The sequence below is a fragment of the Paramormyrops kingsleyae genome, chromosome 1 (genome assembly GCF_048594095.1).
Source record: "Paramormyrops kingsleyae isolate MSU_618 chromosome 1, PKINGS_0.4, whole genome shotgun sequence".
Taxonomy (NCBI): Eukaryota; Metazoa; Chordata; class Actinopteri; order Osteoglossiformes; family Mormyridae; genus Paramormyrops; species Paramormyrops kingsleyae.
This window is the reverse complement of record NC_132797.1, coordinates 52,519,632-52,526,950: the sequence shown is the minus strand read 5'-3', so window position 1 is coordinate 52,526,950 and position 7,319 is coordinate 52,519,632.

The following is a 7,319-nucleotide window of genomic DNA, read 5'->3' as shown; positions in this document are numbered from 1 at the left end:
TCCCTATAAAGGTTATTTATAAATGAGCCAAGTGGAAGTTGATTGATGCAAGGTCATTGTAAATACATAACTTTTTTTTGGAAGAACCAAGATTTTGATCAATGCAATACAGCCAATAAGTGATATTGGAAGGTATGTCCAACGCTGAAGATTGACGTTAATAGTCCAGAGAAGAGGTGGATAACTCAAATAATTCCTCCCTTGAAGGAAGTAGAGGTGGAATAATGTCTAAGTATGTGATATGACCACTTCAAACATCCATCCATCCATTATCTGTACCGCTTAATCCATCTGGGTCGCAGGGAAGCTGGAGCCAATCCCAGCATCTTCGGGCGAGAGGCAGGATGCACCCTGGGCAAGTCGCCAGTCCAACCACTTCATACAGGAAGGTGGAAAAATCATATTTCAATCACATTTTCACTTTTCAAGTTCAAACAAAACTGGATATTTTCATCCATACATTATATACTGATTTTTTGGGGTTGGGTTGCAGGGCAGCAGTCTAAGCAGGGATACCCAGACCTCCCTCTCACCAGCCACCTTCTTCATCTCCACTGGGGGAATACCAAGGTGTTCCCAGGCCTACTCCCAGTTTGACATACCTGAACCAGGAGGCATCCTAACTAGATGCCTGAACCACCTCAGCTGGCTCCTTTTGATGTGGAGGAACAGCGGCTCTACTTTGAGCTCCTCCCGAATGTCCGAGCTCCTCACCCTATCTCTAAGGTAGAGTCCAAACACCCTGTGAAGGAAACTCATTTCTGCCACTTGTAACCACAATCTCATTCTTTCGGTCATTACACAGAGCTCATTACCATAGGTAAGGGTAGGAACGTAGTTCGACTGGTAAATTGAAAGCTTTGCCTTTCAGCTCAGTTCCCTCTTCACCACAACACAATTGTATAGTGTTCGCATTACTGCTGACACTGAACCAATCCATCAATCAATCTCCCACTCCATTGTATGCTGCAGGTCACTGACCGATGACACCAACAGGACTACATCATCCGCAAAAAGCAAAGACGCGATCCTGACGCCCCCGAAATGGACACCTCCACCCCTTGGCTACTTCTAGAAATTCTGTCCATAAAAGTTATGAACAGAACCGGTGACTTGGCCCTGGCAGACTGTAACACACACCAGGAACAAGTCTGACTTACTGCTGGCAATGCGAACCAAACTCTTGCTCCATTTGTATAGGGACCTGATGGCATGCAACAGCGGACCCTGTATGCCATATTCCTGAAGCACCTCCCACAGGACCCTCTGAGGGACACAATCGTATGCCACAAAACACATGTAGACTGGTTGGGCATACTCCCATGAACTCTCCAGTATCTTTGTGATGGTGAAGAGCTGGTCCAGTGTTTTGCGACCAGAACAGAATCTGCATTGTTCTTCCTGGATCCAAGGTTCAACCAATGGGCAGAGCCTCCTCTCCAGTACACCGGCATGGACCTTCCCAGGGAGGCTGAGTGTGATGCCCCTGAAGGTGGAACACATCCTCCAGTCCCCTTTCTTAAAGATTGCAACCACCATCCCAGTCTGCCAATCCAAAGGGACTGTCCCCAACGTCCACACAATGTTGAAGAGGCGTGACAGCTAAGACAGCCCAACAACATGAAGAGCTTTCAAGAACTCAGGGTGAATCTCATACACACCCAGAGCCTTGCCACCAAAGAGTTGACTACTTTGGTAACTTCAATAGTAGAGATGGGCAATTCCCCCCAATTCCAGCTCTACTTCTTCCAAGCAAGGCATATCAGTTGGATTCAGGAGATCCTTATATCCCCATTTGAGATCAACAGTTGTCCCTCCCTGCAGTACACAGCATGGGTGAAGTTCCACTTCCTGAGTCACCTGAGAATCTGCCAGAATCTTTTTGAGGCCGACCGAAAGTCACCCCATACTCCCGGAGCACCCCCCACAGAACTCCCCGAGGGACACGGTCGAATGCCTTCTCCAAGTCCACAAAACACATGTAGACTGGTTGGGCAAACTCCCATGAACCTTCCAGAACCCTGCGGAGAGTATAGAGCTGGTCCACTGTTCCACGGCCGGGGCGAAAACCACACTGCTCCTCCTGAATCCGAGGTTCGACAATCCGGCGGACCCTCCTCTCCAGAACCCCCGAATAGACCTTACCAGGTAGGCTGAGGAGTGTGATCCCCCTATAGTTGGAGCACAGCCTCTGGTCCCCCTTCTTAAAGAGGGGGACCACCACCCCGGTCTGCCAGTCCAGAGGCACTGCCCCCGATGTCCACGCGATGCTGCAGATGCGTGTTAACCAAGACAGCCCCACAGCATCCAGAGCCTTAAGGAACTCTGGGCGGATCTCATCCACCCCCGGGGCTCGGCCACCGAGGAGCTTTTTAACCACCTCAGCGACCTCCGCCCCCGAGATAGGGGAGTCCACACCCAAGTCCCCATGCTCTGCTTCCACATCGGAAGGCGTGTCGGTGGGATTGAGGAGGTCTTCGAAGTACTCCACCCACCGACCCAAAACATCCCGGGTTGAATCTGGGCACACCATTTGGCACAATTTTGGTATAGCAGGGAAGACAGAATTTGTTTTGAAAGTATGTATTATTAAAACTGCAAACACAAACACAATTAAGAACAGTTGCAATCTGAAGGCAAGGCATCTGTCAACATGTCTGAATAACAAAATCTAAGAAATGGGGTGAGTTTCCCCAAGCCTTCTTTACGCTACATAGTTAGTAAGTTCTATGTTAAAAGATAGAACTTATGAACCACGTAGAGTCAAACTCACCTATGCTTATTTGCACATATTAAACAATTACGTAAAAAATAAAAAACTATAGGCCAGATGTCATAACAATCAAAATGAATTAATTTGTGTGTTCTCTAATACTGAATACAGCTGCATATCTGTAGCGATAAACATGATGATAAGCTATAGGCCTCTATGGAGGGAAATCCCGGACATTTTTCAAAAGGAATTGCAAATTGCATTTGCAATTGCGTTTTCCATATGTGGACGCATGAAGTGTGACATAATTCAAATGCAATTGCAAATTTTGCATTACCGTTTGCTTTTTCGCTTTCACGAACGAACACTGCCACATTTCAAATGAAAAAGCAAAGTCCATTTGCAATTGCATTTCCTATGTCTTACAAGGGTCAGGGGTTGGTCTATATTGTGGGGCGTGATTGTATGGGGAGTGACGTCACTCGCAGTCGACGACCAAGAGGGGTGTGGAAGTAAATTAATGACAAAAGTTGCTGATGAAAAAAACACGTTCAATTACACTTATCAAATAATCCAAAATTAAGTTCCAAAACATACGTATTTTAAAGTGCATGTTTATAATTCAACCACATGAATTCAGTTCATTTAATTTCGCCTCAAAATAAATTTCAAAAGAACAAATTCAGTTGAAAATATTCCATGTGTTTTATTCGCATCTTTATTATTCAAGCAGTAACATTCAGTTCTCTTATTTCTGCTTTACAATATTCAGTCCCGTTATTTTAGCTGTTTCAAATATGCTGCCACAATTTCAGTGGTTTAAAATACGGTCCGAAATTCAACCCTCTACATCGGGGACTAGCAGGATGAGCGATAGACTGCCGATAGAGTTCTCTTCGATATAGTTATCTACGATAACTTATTGCGCCCCCCAACTAATAGGTTTTTATTTAAGTAATTCGCTAGCTGCATTAATTATCACCAAACTTATCTTGCTAATGTAAGATGCCTGCGGGCAACTACAAGCTGCAAGCTGGCCAGCTAGGTAGTTGGGATGGGATAGTAGTCGACTTGGGGACTGACAGGTCCGTGATGTTGGCGATGACACCAGAAGGGACCTTAATAGCACTTTGAAAGTATGATATGCCTAATTAATTAAGGAAAAGACTGTGAATTAAGATGAAACCGCGTCCTGTTTATGAACATTCATATCGTCATCAGTGTATAATATCGTGCTAAATATTTGTTTTCTTACATAATTAATAGTTATAATGCACTATTTATACAAATTACATCAAGGTATGAGTCAGTTGCAGGTGCCCTTATCATTATACCTGTTGCCAGCAGCTTTCATAACTGACTGTCATTATCATAAATTTATCACGCTGATTTAAACTTTTGGTGTGTAAACCTTGTAGTTGCCCGAAATTTGCAATTCCTTTTGAAAAATGTCCGGGATTTCCCTCCATAGGCCTCATTATTGTTCAGCCCAGTGAGAATTTCCAGGTAAAAGCACCTTAAAAGCCAAGGGGAGACTAACTTGCAGAGTCTGTTTCTGCCTTTCTTCGATCATACACACATTCAGATGTTGTCCTCTCAAATGAGATAGTATGTTGAATGTTTTCAGCAATATATCCAAGTTCGCTATAATAGAGCTGTCAGACAATCTTAACTATTCTCCAGTGCTGGTGTACTTTATTGGGAAACCAAAATTTCCCCACATTTCTGATTCTGATTGACTGTAACCAACTCACAGCCACAGTTAGTCTACTTTTTGTATTTATGTATTTAACTTCCATCTGTGTCAGTAAATGTAGGCTATTCATTTGTTTCACTGTTTGCACCAAAATCAAAATAATGTTTTGAACTGTACATGATGAATTCTTGCACCATTACATCCCTAATATTTAGTCAATTAAATGTAGTTGCAATCAATAGGAAAAAATGACATTATTATTTAGCCTATCATTATCTATGCAGGTTTCCCTTTTGAACAGGGTCCTCTAGAACCGTGGTCGGTAACACTTTATAATACTGTTCCGTAGTTAATAGGTAAATATGCAGGAACTAAGCAGCAACAGTAGTACTTCATTAACACCTAAATTAGTACTATTCACTACACTCTATAAAACGCTGGGTTGTTTTTTCAACCCAAATGCTGGGTTGAGACTGCTGGGTAACAAAGTTGGGTTGATTTAACCCAATTTGGGTTGAAAATCGGTCTTGATCTATAATCCAGCAGTGCTGGGTTGGGAACACGGACGTGAAAGAGAGCACGCACGTCACGTCAACATCCAGGGACATCAGCGAGAGAAGCCGCCAATTTCTTTGCGTCGTCTTTAGAGGGAAGCGAGTGAAATTCTGTCTGAAACGTAAGTTATTAGAATAGAATAGAATAGAATTCAAATTTATTGTCATTGCACATGTCACAAGTACCTGGCAACGAAATGCAGTTTGCATCCATCCAGAAAGTGCTTTAGCCATAATATTTACAAAATATATATTAGCAATAATATAGATATATAGATATATTTCAAAAATGGGTCTATTATAGATATTAGGGTACAAAAATATGAGTCTATTATGGGTATGTTACAATGTACATGGTATAAAGGTATGTTATTAATATGCTATAAGTATAATACAAGTTATAAACAGTTGTAGAATTATAATTTCCGTATTGTACAAAAATGATTGTTTATACAACATTTACAGTAGTGCAGTTAGGTCAGGAGGCAGAGTTCAGGAGTCTGACAGCTGTAGGGAAGAAGCTGTTCCAGTACCGGGTGGTCTTAGTCCGGAGGCTCCTGTAGCGCCTCCCAGAGGGCAGGAGAGTGAAAAGTCCATGTGCTGGATGACTGGGGTCTTTGATGATTTTCCCAGCCCTATTCAGACACCGCTTCCTGTAGATGTCGTTTATGGCAGGAAGTGGTGCTCCGGCGATGCGCTGGCCGGTTTTCACGACCCTCTGCAACGCCTTGTACTCTGACTCAAAGCCCCGGTCCAAGGCAGAGCAGTTCCCATACCAGACTGTTATACAGTCGGTCAGGATGCTCTCGATGGTGCAGCGGTAGAAGTTCACCAGGATATCTGAGGACAGGTGGTTCTTCTTCAGAGTCCTCAAGAAGAAGAGGCGCTGGTGAGCCTTCTTGACCAGCTTGGAGCAGTTGATCGTCCAAATGAGATCCTCGGAGATGTGTACACCCAGGAACTTGAAGCTGCTCACACGCTCCACAGCCGTCCCTTTAATGTAGATGGGTGGATGTGGGTCAGCATTCCTCCTGCAGTCCACGATGAGCTCCTTGGTCTTCTCGGTGTTAAGCAGCAGGTTATTGGTGTCGTACCACTCAGCCAGACGACCCACCTCCTCCATGTAGGCGGCCTCATCGTTATCATTGATGAGGCCAATCACCGTGGTGTCATCTGCAAACTTAATAATAGTGTTGGAACCATCGGCAGGTCTGCAGTCGTGGGTGAAGAGGGAGTAGAGGAAAGGGCTCATCACACAGCCTTGTGGTACACCGGTGTTCATTGTGATGGTAGATGAGCAGTGTTTATCCAGCCGGACATGTTGGGGCCAGTTGGTCAGGAAGTCCAGTAACCATTTACACATGAGGGAACTGATGCCTAGGTCTGTCAGTTTCCTAATGAGTTGTGAGTATTTAACAGTGTGTATTTAGCAATGTTCATAAGAAATAAAACATTTGCTTTACTGTATAATATATATACATTCACCTAAAGGATTATTAGGAACACCATACTAATACGGTGTTTGACCCCCTTTCGCCTTCAGAACTGCCTTAATTCTACGTGGCATTGATTCAACAAGGTGCTGAAAGCATTCTTTAGAAATGTTGGCCCATATTGATAGGATAGCATCTTGCAGTTGATGGAGATTTGTGAGATGCACATCCAGGCCACGAAGCTCCCGTTCCACCACATCCCAAAGATGCTTTATTGGGTTGAGATCTGGTGACTGTGGGGGCCATTGTAGTACAGTGAACTCATTGTCATGTTCAAGAAACCAATTTGAAATGATTTGAGCTTGGTGCATTATCCTGCTGGAAGTAGCCATCAGAGGATGGGTACATGGTGGTCATAAAGGGATAGACATGGCCAGAAACAATGCTCAGGTAGGCCATGGCATTTAAACGATGCCCAATTGGCACTAAGGGGCCTAAAGTGTGCCAAGAAAACATCCCCCACACCATTACCCCACCACCACCAGCCTGCACAGTGGTAACAAGGCATGATGGATCCATGTTCTCATTCTGTTTACGCCAAATTCTGACTACCATTTGAATGTCTCAACAGAAATCGAGACTCATCAGACCAGGCAACATTTTTCCAGTCTTCAAGTGTCCAATTTTGGTGAGCTCGTGCAAATTGTAGCCTCTTTTTCCTATTTGTAGTGGAGATGAGTGGTACCCGGTGGGGTCTTCTGCTGTTGTAGCCCATCCGCCTCAAGGTTGTGCGTGTTGTGGCTTCACAAATGCTTTGCTGCATACCTCGGTTGTAACGAGTGGTTATTTCAGTCAAAGTTGCTCTTCTATCAGCTTGAATCAGTCGGCCCATTCTCCTCTGACCTCTAGTATCAACAAGGCAT